General features: G+C 40.2%; 1 protein-coding gene across 1 annotated transcript in view; it reads left to right on the top strand.

Annotated features, from left to right (window-relative positions):
* Positions 1-6,135: 6,135 nt before the first annotated feature.
* LOC109035328 (uncharacterized) overlaps positions 6,136-18,872 on the top strand; it is a 47,084-nt gene continuing 34,347 nt past the window's right edge. The window contains exon 1 of the mRNA XM_019048917.2: positions 6,136-6,459. The gene's annotated coding sequence lies outside the window, so the exon portion shown is untranslated. The remainder of the gene's footprint in view (positions 6,460-18,872) is intronic.

Here is an 18,872-nt window from a genome sequence, read left to right as displayed (position 1 = left end):
GTTCCGTGAACTTTTGCTAGTTGACAGGGCTTTCCCAAAAAATGTGTTCAACACCAGTAAACGCGTCTAATGCACCCCTTTCCCGCTGGCACGTTCATTTGATGGTTTTCATTGATGTTTCGAAACGAATGAGAAGGGGGCGGCAAAATACAAGCGGCCCATGGGCGGCAAGGTAAATCCGGCCCTGGATGTAGCTATACAATTTTGCGTGCAAATTCTTCATTGATAAGTACTGCCTATTGGAGAATGTTTCGTGGCCTATTTCGAAAATTGAAGGCGAAATAGCAATGCACGGAACCTCCTTACTCACTTAAGTCCGCATCCTTTACATTTTCATTCAGACCGGTATGTACCTACGACGACATATGGACGTGCTTCTGCCAAACGGAACTATGTGCATTACAACATGAGCCCTGTCAAGCATATATTCTTGGGTCTCAGGGCTCATGTCTTAATGCACATAGTTCCGTTTGGCAGGTATACGTCCATATACCAGTTCATTGTCAAAAAAACCACGAGGATCCTCTTACAGAGGCGTCTCTTGAAAGTTGCCCAAGTAGCAGAGGTTGCAACAACTTGCAACAAAATCGTTTGATTTTTGCAACTAATAGATTGATGTGCAGATCGCCTACTCTCTCCCCCGAAGGAGCCATCATTATTGAAACTAGTTGCAACTAAGTTGAAACATATTTCAACTTCAAAGTATTGCTGGTTGCCTATCTCTAGATTTTAAACAACTTTGGTTCAGCAATTTTGTAATCTCAGCAGGTTGCAACTTTGTCTTCCGATCAGATCGCCGAATATCGGCACTTATCGACCAAGAGATGACCGAAAGTTGCAACTTTGTTGCAACAAATAACAACATTGCTTCAACTTGTTGCAACTTTTACAATGAAAAATGCTACTTGGGTGGCAGCTCTGTTTTTCTTCCATTTAAACGCATGCAAAACAATCGATTCTTGGTGGGGCAGCTTGCCTCGCCTAAATTCGATATTTTTAATGGGTTGAAACGGAAGAATTGGATTGCATTTTGCAAAAAGGAACCACTAGCATTGCAATGTTGCTAAGATTGTGCAACTTCTTTTGTCTTGGAGGAAAAACCCGATTATCCCTTAATAGTTTCTATTTTACTCGCAAAAAACTGTGAATTTAAGACAAAAATTACCATCTAAATTTCATAGTTTTTCACGATTTCCGCGATTTTATTGCAAAGGATGACGTTGCACAATCTTAGCATCATTGCAATGCTAGTGGTTCCTTTTTGCAAAATGCAATCCAATTACAGTGTTGCCGATTCGCAATTTTCTCTCGGCGTCTGAGCTAGGACTTGAACGCTCACGGCGACGACCTTGACGCGAATCGATCACCAGGCCGGCCAACTTGGAGCAGCCGTCGGTAGCGCAGAGGCACATGTCACCCGCGAAACGGGGATTACGTCATCGTGAGGGACCCCTCATTACAACCGTCCCTCTCGTCCCTCTCGTCCCTCTCGTCCCTCTCGTCCTTCTCGTCCCTCTCGTCCCTCTCGTCCCTCTCGTCCCTCTCGTCCCTCTCGTCCCTCTCGTCCCTCTCGTCCCTCCTTTCGCGGATAACGCCCGAGCTTAGCCATCATTGCTGCACCGCGAGCCGAAAACCGCGTAGCACGAGGTAGATACGGAGTTTCTGCAAAATTGTATCGTTCTATCATCACGCGGTCGACGGAAAACCTCGTAAGACGACAGGGAATGCTGAGTGGATACGCGTTTTTTCAGTCAGTCGGGGATTGTGTAACAGTTGGAAGAGCTGAAAGGCTGGCGGGGCGCCAAGCGAGGCGGCACTGCGCCGTTTCCACGATACGCTTCGAAATCCGTCGCGTGCGCGGGAATTGCATCCTGCCCGCGAAACGATAAGTACAGCTGCAATAAGTGGAGCTTCGGTCCAACGATGGAACTATGAACAGGAGTATGTAATTTTGGACCGGTGCACAATGCTGCCGAGCTAAGGAAGAACGCCGTATGAACATTCGAGAGTTGCCAAATTGCCCCGGATAAAACATGTATTTTTGAAAACGATTATGCGAGATTTTTCTTGAAATTTTCAGACATTTTATACGAAATTGCGAACAAAATCGTCTGGAAAAATTGAAGAAAAAAATTCAATATTTTCCCAGTAAATTCGTGCTCTGTGGGTGTGCGTGTTGCAAACCGGAATAAATGAAGGCGCTCTCGTTTTTATTCTGCATGGACATTGTCGCGCCCGGTGCTCTACGCTGCTAACAGCAAGTTGAGTTTGTCGTTGCACCCAACTGTAATGGATTTTTGATCCTGCAGGATCATCAAGCCACAAGACTGCAAGGTACAGATGATCCGTGAGCAAAATGATAGCCCTTTGGTATCCCCTCTGGAGCCATTGGGTTTATCGACTCTTCCGAAAAAAAAATAATGTAAACATTTAGATTAATCAAATTTTGCAGGAAATGTTCAGGATCAGGGATAGAACCAAGGAAAGGGCATGGCTTGGTTCGTGGAGATGAGTGTGTGTCCCTTCACTTCCCCTAGAAAATGTAAAAACAAAGGGACACCAAACAAATGAAACATGTAGATAGATAGATAGATAGATAGATAGATAGATAGATAGATAGATAGATAGATAGATAGATAGATAGATAGATAGATAGATAGATAGATAGATAGATAGATAGATAGATAGATAGATAGATAGATAGATAGATAGATAGATAGATAGATAGATAGATAGATAGATAGATAGATAGATAGATAGATAGATAGATAGATAGATAGATAGATAGATAGATAGATAGATAGATAGATAGATAGATAGATAGATCGATAAGATAGATTGTTCTTCATTCAATAAAAAGTTTAATAAAAAACAGTAATCACTACAAGAACACGTTGCCAAAAGAAATTTCTTGTGTGGCAAGAGTAGTAAATAAAAAAAAAACTTTAACAAAATAAAAAAAGAAATCTTACATTGCGATTGGCTTCGCTGCTTAAATAGCACAGCCTTTCAGTTAATGACACAGTGGCTACAGTTAGAATTAGTTAATTAATAGATGCTACAAAATCTGAACTGAAATAGGATGAAACAAAGGGACTCAGTTATTCTTCTAGATAAAATAGGCACAAAGAGTACTTTGGTCCTCTACATCCCCTTTGTAAAAAAAAATCCCACTCAAAAACAGCTCCGATTTGGGCTGAATTGCGCAATAGCCGTTAAAAATATCATAGAAGGGAATATCTTGCTTTTCAATTTGGAAGCAAGTTGTAGCGGGATTGGCATTCTTTCAAATCCACCTGGGCCTCATAATTTGGCAAGGTTCATTAAACTCTCGTTGCGTGTAAACACAACACCCACACATTCACACGTGTTTGGCTTCATCCTGGGACAGGCCAAATTTGACGTGACTTCAGTGTGTTCCACCATCCTTTCCATCGATAGAGTTCTCCAATTAGGGATGTGTCGAATAAATAAATCATTTCTATCAAGAATCCCTTGGGACATGAGGGGTGGTTCGATACATTTACGCGAACCTCTTAAGCATTACACGTACTCAAACCACATGGTTACTTTTGTAGTTAATTGGAAGCTACGTCATTTTTTAAACGTAAAACTAATAAAAAAGTTTAATTGAACATCTTTAATCATGGCTAGAGGGGCCAGCAAGTGATCACCCGCCTGGTCTAAGTAGTATGCGAAAATAAATCATTTTAATCCCTTGCAAGGGTCCTGATCAATGTATAAGAATGTACTGCTGGATGGAAAATTTGATGGTATCTGAAAGTTGATAAATTTTGTGTTTAAGTGGAAACTATTAAGTGAGCTAAGCATGAGAATGTCCTTGGGTTTTAAATTAAACGGCAATTATTGCGGTTAAAATACGAAGAAATGATTAATCTGCCTAAATACATTTTTTATAAATTGTATGTGACAAGGTGGTAAAATAGTGCCGGATCAACACTATTTTGCGGGGAAAACAAGGCAAATAGATTCGAAAATTTCAATAAAAGTCAAAAATTTTGACTCTAATTGAATGACTCTAATTCGCTTCAGTATAAGACAGAGGGGGGAGAGACTTCAGCTCAGGCAGCCTGCATTGGAATATTAAGTTGAGGTCACGCCGAGAGATCTGCGTTTTTGGGTCTTTTTAGACCTCATCAGTACATTATACAGTGAACCCAGCGCAACATCTCGCAAAATCCAAGACGGCATCAAAACGCCGCCATGAATTCACTCATGAATTTCCATAAATTTACTCATTTTTGCGAAAGAACGCGCAGTTACGAACATTCTCGGCCATCTTGCTTTGATATTGGAATCTGGAGATTGGCACCGGCATTTTTCTCGTGTTTTTCGTATTAGACGGTCGGTTGCCCTTATGGGCCTTAAGAGCCTCCATATTTCGCATAGAGTACATAGAGTCGTGATGTGAGTGGGAGAGCTGGAACTACTTCTAAGCATTTTCCAGGTCCCGAATTCCGAGACTCCTCTGTGTCATGCCGGGTCACTTTTTCGATACATAATCGATTGTTTGCGATATACGGGGACCCGGCCATCCAATGTAAACAAAGAGGATAGGAATTACTACATTTTCCACACCGCCTCCTTGGATCGAACATGTATCGAAAAAGTGACCGAACCTCGGCGCACATCGGGCTTGGAACTCGTCGGCCAGGACATAGTCCCAGCTCTCCTATTCACATAACGACTCTATGTACTCTATAATATTTCGACATGTAGGTACGTACTCTCCTCATATAGGTACTCTGATCAATATATAAGTCGAAGGCAAATAGTCAAATCCGGCATTTTGTCAAATGCCTAGGCAAATAGTCAAATATTCTTACTTAGACTATATAATTTCGATTTTTTACCCTATTTTAAACAAAATAATTCGTTGTTCCTGTGAGAAAGAATTCTCTATAAAAATATGCAGCATACAATAGTATTTTAAACGATTTTAAGATCCTAAATGCACATTCATCATGAAATTTTCCGCACGTCATAAAACATAGAATTTTTAAAATTTTAACATTTAAATGTACTGAAAGCATGCAAAAAGGAAGAAACAAGGAGAGTTCGCGGTTTTGAAGAGTTATTCTTCCCAAAATATTGAAAACCCTTGGACTATCCTCGCAATAAATTTACGGGTTTCCGTGAACTGTCAAAATTTGACCACTGGCCTAGGCATTAGATAAAACGCCTGATTTGAATAATTGCCTTCGACTTATAAAAAATTAAATCGTCCAGTTAAATTTGGCAATAGCTGATATGGCTTTGCTCCCTTATGTTAAACGTGGTCCATGGCGCACAGTGGATCGAGTCAATTAGAGAGGTCGGACATGAAATTTTTTTCTTGAAACTGCAAATTTCGATGTCTATTTTATATTTCAAGGGGCTCTTTAAAAAGAAAATTTTACGAGGAAACCAAGAAACCACTTTTAGAACATCGAAGTTTTGCATAAAAGGAATTAAAAACGTTTAAACTTTCCAAATTTTGTCCGATCTCTCCTATTGACTCGATCCACTGTGTGCAGAGATGGAAAGTGAAATTTCTTAAGGCTCGAATAAATTTCACAAAAGTTGAAATTCATTAATTTTTTTTAGAATTTTTGATTAAACCTTTGGAGGTCTGAAAGCGTTTCAGATGGTCTTTCTGTTGATGCAGCGGTATTATGCTACTCTACTGAAGGTGCCAGAAACAAAAAGGGGGCAAAAAGGGGAGTTTAGAGAGAAAAACCCCAACCTAACCTTTAAACCAAACGAAAACATTTGCAACGCGCGAATGTTTTAGGCTTCGGGTAAAAATTTCAAAATGTAGAATCACCTGTTTTTAGGCGTTTTTTAGCCTCCTGAATGTATCCCCAAAAGTTTCAATACATTTCATGAAATTTCGTGGTATTTCACTCAAATAAATTTAAATAAATTTTTCATCTCTGACTGTGTGGCACCTCCTAGGGGAAGGAGCTTTTTAATAAGGCACGACTTTGATTCCGACCCTCTAACTGCCCGCATGGCGCTACGGTAGGTACGACCGACAGAGTGGCTTTATCGACCACGCGGGGCGGTGAGCGTCGCGACGCCCTAGCCCGCGCGGCCCCGGCCGGGGACCCACGTGCCGGCGGCGCCGGCGTCGGCGCAACCGCGACGTCGCGAGCTTCGGAGCGTCCCTCGAGCTTGGAGCTTTAGTTCGCGCTCTCCCTTCGTCGTCGCGACGCTCATACCGACGCCGACCCGGTCGATCCTCACTTTCCCTCGTCGAAGAATCATCCCTCGTCGCTCGTCGGTCTTTCGTGAGTTAATCCCTTTGATACGGTTGAATTTAGAATTGGCGTCGAGTGCTTACACTACCACTACAATCAAGCGATACAGCGAAAACGCGGGAGATCGATAAAAAGTGAACTCTGGCGGTCTTTTCGAGTTCCGAGGTTTACCTGCCACCGTGAGGATAAGATTCCGGTGAGTAAATGGTTCATGAATGGACTGTATTTAGCAATAAGGAACCGCTTTCTCCCGTGAAAGCACATATCGACGGTGAAACTACCAAACCACGTATCTCGGTTTGCGACGTCGCAGACTTCCTGTCATACTTTATTTTTTAAATGAAAAACTACTTAACATCCAGTCTTGAAAATTTCTGTGATTTTTCCTCATTGTGCGGAGATAATTCTGTGAAAATTTCAAGGAATGATATTGATTTGGTCTACTTCAAAAAAATAAAATGCGAGCGTAGATTTTTAAACACCGCAAACGAGATACGTGGTTTGGTAGTTTCACCGTCGATATCTGCTTAGGGATACTAAGCCAGAGTTTTTCAGTTTGAGTAGAAAACTCCAGAGCATCATTAGAAAGCTTAAAGTAAGTGTTGATATTTTAAATCAATTGAATCAGTGAGAACGAAAACACACCAACTCGAAAAAATGAAAATAATCAGGGCATACACAAAACTGCACAGTAAGTGAAGAAGTTAGTCTAGGAATAATTTTTTTGGTGCCGAATAACAAGTACTTAAGAACATTTTAAAGGTCCGAGTTAGAACTAATGCATTAACTTCAATGAACTTCATGAAAATTGACTGTCTTTAATCAAAATTGAGGCTTTTCGAGTTACCGAGTTGATGTGTTTTTGTTCTCACTGATTCAATTATGATAAAACCGTTTATCTTTACCTAATGAAGATTATTCCAATTTTAATACCGCTAATGAGGTCTTTGTGGTGGTGCTATTTAATGTTGACATTCTGATTTACATGGTTTGGTATGTATGTTGTTTCTAAAATGAGCCAGAAATAGTGGTTTCTTATTGCAAAATTTAATCTAAATTAGAGAACATGCAACATATAGCTGGCTAAAGTGCGAAACCACGTATCTTCATTACTTCATCGAGCCGTTTCAAAATGTCCACTAATCATGAACCATTATTTTTTCGAAGAGGAAGAGCAAACTTCATTGCTTAGCTTTATTTTTTTAACTTTAGCCTAACTTTACTTAAATTTCTACGGAATATTCTGCTAACGGAGAAAAAAATCAAGGAGATTTTTTCAGCAATTACATTGACTACTTTTCAAAGGCAACAATGAAGTATGACAGGAGTTCTTCGACGTCGCAAACGGAGATACGTGGTTTTGCACTTTGGCCGTCAATATTTCAATTTTCCGGCAAAAATTACAACAAGAGAAGCCCCTTCAATTGGTGGACAGACAACATACGCAACACTCGGATGTAGAGGCGGTGTATTATGTGGAGGGAAATGATGACACACGAAAACTTTCAAAAACGTCGGCTTTCCCGGCACACCAAAGTTTTTGGCAACCCAAATGAGTAGATCAGGTTGCCATGAAATGAGAACTTTGGCACGAAAAAGGCAATTCACAGTTTTAGCGCTTCAAAGTTTTCTTCCCAGTTCTTACGGCCGATAGGATAAGAAATGCTTTTAGAAAGATAGAAATCCAATCTTCATAATTAAACGATACTTTTGCACAACGCTTAAATTTAATGAGCCAGTGGTTGCCTTATAAAAAAATTTAACTTGTTGGTAGAGAAATACTGTAACGGGGAGTGTCCTTTTTGGACTCAAGGCAGCATGTTATTTACTATATGCTTTAAAACCAATAGATCACAGTATGTTGTATGTTACCAACAAATAATTGAAGGGGCTTCTTTTGTGGTAATTTTAGTGATAAAATTGAAATATGTTGACTTTTTTTTACATTGCAACTTGGTTATCTATTTGATACAGAAAATTAATTTTGGCGATTTTTTAATACTTGCCTTCATTGACCAAAATTTGTAAAACATTTACAATTTATGGTGAAAGAGGTAAAATTTGATCGCAGTAAACTGCGATTTCATTCTAATATTTTTGATGCTAATCGGTGCACGGAGAAGACAGTCGGCGAGGTTCCCTCTAATAGAGAGAACTTGACACGTTAACAACTAAAATCGAGGTATATTTTCCTAAGTTTTTTACTGATATATAGGGCACTAAAGCTCCCCGGTGGATTTTCCGTTGAAAGTAAGCGTGAAATTATGCATCTCGCTGTGGAAAACGATAGTGAGTAGTGAAAAAGTACCCAAAAGGGATGGGTAGATAACTTGGTTGCGTGCGTCTGAGAAATTAATGTGAAGTTATTCGATTGATTTCTCTGTTTTAGGGACTAGAGGCTATAAATAATTCATGGAGTTTGCATCGAAATTTTGTTAATGAGCATGGGGCCTCCGTAACAATCGGTGACACAGAAAGAAAATTAACCCCCAATGAATGTATTAGGATCCAACAAAAAGTATTAAAGAATAAGAGAGAAAAACGTTGATGAAGTTTCTCGGTGTTGTTGTCAGCATTAGAAACGATTCATTCAATTAATGAGCTTACAAAATTACACAAAATAGGTATAAATCTAGACTTGGTATATTTTGATTAAATTTTCTTAAGAAAATTTAATATTGGAGGGTAAATTCCAATAATTTCTATCACAAATCGTTTTTCCCTCTTCTCGTTTGAACAGTTCGAGTTTTCCTCAGAATGCATAATAATGTTAACTGGCTCCATTTTATGTTGAGATGTTACTAGTGAAGCGATCTGTTTGTCACAAAAAAATCGGTCTTATCTAAGACAGGACAGGAGATCCAGGACAGGATTTTTAAATTTTCAAAATATTCCGCAAGCAATGAAGCAGTCATATGATCACTGGAAAAAAGTGAAGTTGATTTAACATTCTGGATGTAAAAAAAAGTGTGCGAGAACTTACAAAACTTTGAATTAACTCCTACAGGCGTGATTTTAGCAATATTAAGATTTAAAAAAACTAACTGCCGTAGCGGGTAATATAGCATTTTGTGAGTTCTCGCACATTTTTTTTACATCCAGAATGTTAAATCAACTTCACTTTTTTTCTGTAATTCTTCCTTGATGTCTCGAATTAATGGAAATATACACTGGTAAAAAAAAAAAAAAAAAAAAAAAAAAAAAAAAAAACACATTGGATCTAGAGTCCAGACTCTTAAAAAATATTGACAAGAAAAAAGACCCTTGATTAAATCAGATTTAAGCTTAAATCAAAAGGAAATCCGCTCAAATTAAGAGGCTTGGTTCTTGATTTAAGCTTACATCTGATTGAATCAAGAGTATTTTTTCTTGTCGATGTTTTTAAGAGTCTGGACTCTAGATCCAATGTGTGTGTTTTTTTTCCAGTGTAGTTACAGTTCCTTGAGCCTCAACTCCAGATTCATGATGCGGGTTTTACCGATGACGATATAAAATTTGCCACAGAGCCCTCCGTGTTGATGGATATCTTTCGGTGCATGATGCGTCTATTGAATAATCCGGTTGGAGAACTGCGATCATAACATCAGCGGGCGTTCATGGGTAGTCGATAAATAGGGAATCAATAAAATTCCAGGGGCCAATCGCTTACATCACCCGATGGTTGGAGGAGATGACAGGACGTCATGGGGCGCTTGGGCAACGCGCTCGTATTGTCTCACCTGATGAAAATTTACGTCGACGGATGAACGAGCGTTTTGAAGAGCCTCTGTCAATGGAGTCGCGAGCTGGAATTGGGACGAGGTCTGGGATGGCCATCGGGGTGACAATTCTCCGAGTTGGTTCGTCGCAACACCCGCGAATTCAGTCACGACGATGACAGATTGTTCCTAGTTTCCGGGAGCAACTGGCTGATTGTTGAAATTCGTAGACAGAGCCATAGACAAGTAAGGCAATAAGGATATGGAGGAATCCTATTGGTAGAAGCGGGCGATTGTAATGGACAAAGTAGGTAAGTAATAGACTAACTAACGGCAATCCATGAGAGACCCTAAGGTTAGTCCACCATTTTCTCCCTTAGTCTGTAAGAGCCACCCATTTCAACCGATAGAATCGCTCCGTACTCCTCGTGCCCTCTTTGTCTATATCTTTATCTATCAATTTCAACAATTTCTCGTTGTTTTTTTTGTCTGTAGCTCTGTCTGTCAACTTCAATAATCAGCCCGGTGTCACAGCTCAATTCCATTAATACATTACATATACATATTACATACATTATGATGATTGCATACATCAACATTACATTTTGTATTTTTTGTGGTGTAGAATCATTGCAATCCTTGGCAAGGATTCATTTCCAACGTTACTCTCTGCGTTAAATTTTACTCAAGGCCCGTAAAAATTGTTCTCCTTTGGAAGTTATATTAGAATTTCCCTGAGACCCTCTTCAATCACAATGGAAACTATACGAGACATTCCTCTGGAAAGCAGTAGGCCTACATTTTGCTATTAGGAACCATTGGCTTGGCGTGAATGATCGATTATCGATTTTTGTCCATTTGAAGCTGTGGTAAAGAATCGATTATTAAGGTGTTCGTTGCTAACACCTTGATAATCGATCCTTTTTTATAGATTTAAATGATAGGTCAATCAATATATCACGAAGCACGACACGCCACTGTTAGGAACTATAATTTCTACCTCAGTCTAGGAACAAAGCATGTTCCATTAGTTTCCTCATGCACATAAGTGTTTTTACGGCTGAGCCAGAGATTGTAGTTCTTAATTGCAAAATGTAGTTCATGTGATCTGGCAGCATGTTTCGATGCAAATAATCAGCTCTACCTCGTCGTTACTGCTGATTTTCCAACGAGCCGTGAAGAGCTTTTATGTTTTATGACGATGGCCCGCGAAGGGCCACTAACTTGCGGTGGAGAACTAATCTAATCATGGCGCAATGCGTCGCCTGCCATTGACATGTCAAATATTGTTAAAGCTCCGAGAATTCATGATCACCAAACACCCAGGCAGCATCAATTGGACCGAGTTCATCAGAGAGAAACCAACCCACATTTTCGAAAAAATTTTAATTAGGAATGTTCTTGAGTTTCTCCAGTCGTTTATTTTCTCCCGCCAAAATCTGAAAATCAAAACACAGGAATTAAAATATGAAAAGAGGGATTAAAATGTATTTTTTAAATTGAGTTTTATGCAGACAACTAGTTCGATGGCCAAAATGCGAACTCCAACGCGGTGTTTCAAAATTTCCATTCCTATTTTATTTTTACCAAAAGAGATAGGCAGAATTTATAGATTGAAATCTATAAGAATATTTTAAAGAAAAATCGAAGAAGTTCTTAGGGAATTCCGTTGACTGGTTTTCCGATGATGAAATAACGTATGACAGGAAGTCCATAACGTCGCGAGCGGAGATACAAGCTTTCGCACTTTGTCCGTCGATATTCTAAAAACGTTGGACCCTTACGTTACACATAGGTCACTCAGTTGGATCCAAGTTGTTGAACGCACAAATTCTGTATTCGAATGAAGGAGCGACCCAAGGGGCATGGCGTGCTTTCATACGATACATCGATTGATCTACCATTCAAACCTATGGAAAAGGATCGATAAACAGGGTGTTCGCAACGAACACCTTAATAATCGATTCTTTACCATAGGTTTAAATGGGGAAATATCGATGATCGATCATTCACGTTTCGCCTCTGAGGGAGACTTAACTAGGCTGAGTTGCTCTCGGCATCATCAAAGTTGACGACGAACCGAGAGGACTTTTGTCATGATTAATTCAATCGATCCTCTCTTAAATTAGGTTCAGTTCAGATGTGGGTTCGCTTGTGCGACCTATTTTATTGAACCTCTCCCCTGATTTTTTTTTAAAAAGTCCTCTACATCGTGGCATCACAGGCCCGTATGAAACTTGATGATTGAATTGTGCATGACGAGAATAAGGCACGTAGGATTCAAAATCAGCAGATACTATATGGAATTTTTACGCACGCCTATCGCCGAAATAAAATACTGGCTTTTTTCTCCGTATTTGGGATCTTCACCGGGAGAAGAAACCTAGAGCAGAGGAAAATTCTTCTGGAAGCGATTTTCATTGGATTTAGTCGAAAAATCTAAAACTAAATTTTTTAAGAAAAATAATATCTTCTGGGCGGTTTCACGATAACTGTAATAGTTTTGCGTCGCCATAACAGATAACACATTTTTGGCCGTTTTTATCGTGCCGGGACGTCAATCCTACTCTTTTTGTTTTTTCGGCTTCTATTTGTATTACCCCTTTGCAGACCCTGTGGACGGTTACATACCGACGGAGTATGTCCGCAAGCACGTATCTCGTCTGCGGTGTTTGAAAATCTCCACTCCTATTCTAAGGTTTTACAGGTGGACAAATTGACATAATTCCTTGAAGTTTTCGCAGAATTGTTTCTGCACACAGAAAAAAAATCTCAGCAGTTAATAATAATTACCGTTAAGTATTTTTTTTCATTTCGTTTTTTTTTTCATTTTTAATGAAATATGACAGACAGCCTGTAATGTCGCAAACCGAGATACGTGGTTTCCGACTTACACCGTCGATATGATACATTTTACGATACATCGACGGGACAAACAGAGATAATACTTCGTGGGCAGTGTTATCCTCAAGAGCGGAATGACAGAAATTCTATCGCTTCACTCGCACCCTTCGATGAAAGTGGAATGAGAAAGCAAGAGTAAAAGTGAACATTTGACACCACGAGAATAAACCCGTGTGCTTTCAACCACTCATTCTAGTCTAGTGTAAGCGCTAGAATGACAGCTCGAGAGTTCCTTTGCACGTGAATCAATTTTCATCCTCATAGTCGTAATACGGAGCCTGCTTCGAGGGCGCCTTAACTTCTGAGCGATAACTATTCAAACAGGGTTGTCGTGGGGTTGCCTTCCCTCCTTTTTGAAGGCGATTTTCATTCTGATCTTTTTACCCCATCCTGATAGTCGTAATACGGAGCCTGCCTCGAAAGCGCCTTAAATTCTAAGCGATAACTATTCAAGCAGGGTCGTCGTGAGGTTGCCTACCCTCTTTTTTGAAGGCGATTTTAGAAAACGCGTCCGAGGCGATCCCTGCCGTGCTAAGGAAAAACGCCGTATATGAGCCTCCTGGCATTGCCAAATTTCCGTTGGCAAATTACGAATCCTCGGAAAATTTTTTAAATATTTTTCTTCCAACTTTTCAGGTAATTTTGTTCACAATTTTCCCTAAAGTTCTTGAAAATTTCTCGGAAAAATATTCATAACTCTCCTAAAAGAAAAACATTTTATCGGAGGAAATTTTGCAATTCTCAAATATTCATACGGCGTTCTTCCTTAGCTCGGCAGAACACGCATTAAATAGGGTTGAGCGTCTACTCGTGTTTCTGTACCCTGGTAAAAATTGGCAGTAGAATGTGTGTTCCAAAATACTATAGACCTAAAGCCGGCTGTACAATTTCTTATAGCCTTTTATAGCCGCGATGGCGATTAAGCAACAGCCAGACGATAAAGTTTATTCTAAACGTTACTAATTATGGATACTGGGACTTAGTTAGTTTTTGGACTACCGCTCTCTTTTTGTGCCGTAGTATCTTGATTTATTTTGCGAGGAAAGCTCCGTACTTTTGAAGGATGCTTGTCATTCTTAATATGTTGGAGCGCCTTCAATTTTTTATGATACTGTGCAATACCTCTGGTGTGAAATAGTTGCTTCAGACGCCGTGGCACGCTGCGGCGAGGCGAGGCACACTGAGAAAAAACTATGGTTTATAAACCTATTAGAGGTAAATATGGAACACCTATAATAGTCGTAAATAAACTAATGATTCTCGGTCTGTGAACCATACTAAGGTCTCTGTACCTAATTAAGGTACCCCGTACCATAACTAAGGTATATGTGCTATTATTATATGTAGAGGTACTACTATTAGTGGTGTTCCATATTTACCTCTAATAGGTTTATAAGCCATAGTTTTTTCTCAGTGCAGGCAGAGAGCGCGAAACGCGCATTGGCGCCTACAAACCTAACACGGATACTTCACGCATTGCGCAATGCGTGAAGTATCCCTGTTAGGTTTGTAGGCGCCAGTGCGTCGCCGCTCCGCTTTGTGTTAGGCTCTAATATTTAATCTCGCGGAGTCAGCGTTTTTCAACTCATGATTTTCAAATGTTTGCTCACTCTGTATGGACTATTCTCATTTTAATTGATGAAAAAAAAATATGTTTTAAAGGAAAATATAATGTCTGTTCTGTAAATATTAAGGTAGTTCCGTATCAAACTTAATGATTTCCAAAGCACACGCATTTCTATACAATTTCTAATAGCCTCTTATAGCCAATAGCGATAAAGTGTAAAGCCCGGCGATAGGAACTATAGCCCGACTGTATACTTTTTTATAGCTTTGTATAGCCCGGCTTTATGATTTGCTTCGCTTTCTACAGTCCGCTATATGATTTTCAATAGCCATCCTTAGTCGGCTATAAGAACTCCTATGGTATTTTGAAACGCAGCTCCTATCGCCAATTTTTACCAGCAGGGTACTTCTCAAAGAAGGGTACGTTCTTTGGCAGGCACAGTGTCTTTCCTTCGGGGGATAGCAAGATCAAGCTCCTCGCTGCGAGTAGCTCGCGGTCGCTACTCGCGCGAGCGTTTCAAAATCGCGACTGGAACCCGGCGACGACGAATCTAAAACCGGGCATCGACTCGACCATCTCATTTTCCATCTGGTCTCAGGCGCGGCGTCCTCGCCATGGAAAGTCAACATCAACACACGGCGACGGTTATGTTTGCTCGCTTGCACAACGGGTCGCCGATAATGCGCCCACTATCAACATCCACTCGGTGAAGCCACCGCACTTACGTTTATTGAACCACATCCAGTCGAGTCGCCCGTATTTCCAGCTCCCGAACGCGCGATGTTGACCCAGTCACCGCTGCGACCTACCCCCCACCCGCCGGACCCGCGCCACCGGGCCGGCATAACCTCCAAAATTTGGAGACGCCAAGTGAAGAACCTGTCCGGCGGAGCTCCTTGAGGTAGGTGCGGAGTTGAGACCGGAGAGAAGCCAGTAGTGTGGCGTGCCGTACGATATATCGATTGATCTGCGATTTAAACCTATGGAAAAGTATCGATAAACAGGGTGTTCGCAGCGAATACCATAATAATCGATTAACCAATGGGGAAATATCGATGGATCGAAAAGCACGCCACGCCACTGAGAGAAGCGTGAAATGAACCGCGCTAAGCAGAAACCAACTCCCGGAGGAGGCTTGACATCCTCTGAGGCCCCAAGAGTTGATCTGCAGAGCTGACTCATGCGGGAACTGACTCTTGTCGATAGCCCCAAAAATCATGTAAATTGTCTGAATGGGAGAATTCACGACTTCATCATTATAATGAAAAAAAAAAAAAAAAAAAAAAAAAAAAAAAAAAACTGGGCCTCTCCAAAATCTGAATAGAACGGGCTCATCCAGGTACAATCAACTGTGGATTGTCGCAAAAACATGAAAATCGCCATGTAAAACGGAAAGAAGAACTGTGAAAAAATGAAATTTTGAAGGGCAGAGAACTTATAGTATTGATTATAAGTAGCACATGTCTTTGGGTTAAATTTTAAACCGGGGTCACTGCAATGAGTAATACTGAAGTTAGTGCCAAACAGGACTACGGCTAATACCAGGCCCGCCACAAGGGGGGGGGGATACTGGGTCCCTGTTACCGGGGCCCGGGCACCGGAGGGGGCCCGTGTTACCCGTGAAAAACCACTACGAATTCACACGCAACCCTTGTTTCGTAAGAAAAAGCGAAAAATTTACCCTAAAAATTTCGCAAAAGGTGAATAGATTTTCAGAAACACGCTGGGGCACTGTAGAATTCTTCTTAAATTTTCAAAGAAGTATACTTCCCGGAAAATTTCTATCTATTTTCAAGATTTTCAGTACAGAGGGATATTTTTAGTAACTGCGTTTCATTTTCTTCCGTCGTCAGATGCTAAGAGTCTCCAGTCTGGGCATCCTCGACTTTAATGGCTCATGGCTCAACTCCCTTGCCATAGACAAACGAAGAGGGAGTCCAGGGGGGCCTGGCTCTCTTAAAACTGAAAATAGTATCATATTCCCCCGCCCTCCCCCCAAAAAAAATAAAAATTTTCCAGATGTTTTGAATGCAACAATTCGCAAGTATTTTGTGCTGAAAGTAGAAAAACAAAACATAATTATTCCGCAGAAATTGATGGAAAAATTCTTTATGGAAGCTTCAAAATGCGTCCGATTAGTCGTATAAATTTTAAAATTTCTCGGGGGATGCCCCTCGGACCCCCCCCCCCCCCCCTCCAGGCTTGGGGCTCGGACCTTAAAACTGGTACCAGGGCCCGAGATGGGATGTGGCGAGCCTGGCTAATACAAATAATACTGATCATGGTCTTATTTTTGGATCAGTCTTCCATGACCAATGAACTGTCACGAGATTGCCGGCAAGTGATAATTTCACTGACTTTAATATTCTTTGGCACCCACTCAAAGGTTACTCAGCGATGGTTTCAGTGTCAGATCCACTCACGAAGACAAGTGCGATTCCATTTTCATCAGAATCAGGATATTAAAAAATGGAAAAATTACTATTAGTTCGGCTTAATTATAGTATTTCCCTAGTATGTCTATAACTTGCTCTGAAAGGCCTCTGATTAGTCTGAAAACTTTTCAATGGAAGTAGTAAAACTACACCTATGAATGAAAAGCAAGTGTCAACAGTAGAAACAGAGGTCACCAGCGAGAATAAAATATTTACTTTCTGTCAATCTCGACCTTGCGGAGCACATGAAGTAATCAGGAGATCTTATCCTCGTAAGAAAACGAATCTATTTGAATAAATTACGTAGTTATGTCCTTACTGACAATAGACTGATTTAGCGCCCATGTCGTAGGCATTGGATTCATGAAAGGTTACCGTAGCAGAGTAGCAACCTCAATAATAATCTGCATGACCATGATCAAGTGCTTCAACTTTTCTTAGTAAAGAGTAATAGGTCCAATGCATGAACCTGCAGTTAGTTGCATTTTTTGTGAATTTAAGAATATTAAGGCCTACGGTAAAAAAACGACCATTCCTAGTTACAAAAATCGCAGCTGTATACAAAGCTTGCTTTATTTTTGAAAATTACTGTGATTTTTTATCTTTTTGCTGGTTAAGTTGTTCGAGACTTGCGAGGAAAAAATATTGTTTCCCAACTTTTCCACAGAGAATGAAATTAAAATCAAAGTTTTCAAACATGGTTGCTCTATGATTAAGTACACGGAAAAAAATGATATTGCTGATTTAACAATTTCGTAGTTAAAACAAGTGTCCGAAATGTTTCGATGTAGATTTTACAATAAAACAAATGCTAATTTAACGACCCCCGAGCTTGAATGAGCTGTCCACTATTGTAAAAATGTCCATTTGACACATGTCGCACAAATTTTAACAATTTAATTGTTAAATTAGCAATCCATTTTTTTCCCGTGTATATCACTTGAATCTGTTTCGGCAAAGCTAAATTTTTTCAAATAAAGGAAAACGGTTGAAACAAAAATATGCGACAAAACGAGGAGTATACTGAGTAATCTGACGATGAGATGAGCGTACGTCAAGCGCCACGCTTACGACAAGAATCTGATTACAGTCGCAAACAGCGCCAACTTTGAAGGGGCGGGGCCTCCCGATGACTTATCCAAAGCCAAACAGGTTTTTCTTTTATATCATTTTACGTCGTTGTTGTGCGATCTACCTCATTCGGATTTCCATCACCTTGAAGATATTCATTTAGATATTTCATTTCTTTCCCTAATGAAAGTCACGTGGCGCAGAGGTTTCGACCTGTCTTTACTTCAAGCTATACATGCATCATATACATGCTACGTCATACAACATCACGCAACGTCTTATCCCTAGCGTCTTGCAAAAATTAAGACAGCCTGGAACTTGAATACTACTGCGTTCTAGACTTCTGTTACAATTTTTTGGACTATTTGGGAGTAGAAGTTTTTCTTTCTTTCAGTAAACTGTACTTCATTTCTGAGGACTTAAAATACTTCTTCAGCGGGATGTAGAGATCCGGGATGTGCAATTATGAGTTAAAAAAGCGAGGATGGTTGTACACCTTGCTATGATAAAGCTAATTGAGGCGTTAGATACAGAAAGGGCATTTCCTAGTCGCGGTGTTTTGGAATCTCCACCGCTAATTTATATTTTAGAGATGAAACTATCGGGCGAATTTTCTGGAATTTTTAGTTTTCCTCATTGTGAAATCATAAAGAAAACTCAGTAAAAGTTTCAACGAATTCCATCCATTTGCTATAATTATGACGGATGGGATATTGGTGGAGATTCTGAGACACCGTAAAATTAAGAGATGCCTTTTTTGCGCGCAGCGCTCCAATTTTAGACCTCAGGGTCCCACAGTAAATTTCTGCCAAGGGTCTGTGATGCAGGATAACGACTCTTTATTGCAGCTGAAAACTCGCGAACTATTTGTAATCAAGTAAATCCCTTCATCGGGCTATCTGGGCCGGTCGGTTGTATCATTTAACACGTCTAC

Source organism: Bemisia tabaci, chromosome 7, assembly GCF_918797505.1.
Source record: "Bemisia tabaci chromosome 7, PGI_BMITA_v3".
Lineage (NCBI taxonomy): Eukaryota > Metazoa > Arthropoda > Insecta > Hemiptera > Aleyrodidae > Bemisia > Bemisia tabaci.
Note: the sequence above shows the minus strand (reverse complement) of the source record. Positions and strands in the feature narration are given on the sequence as shown.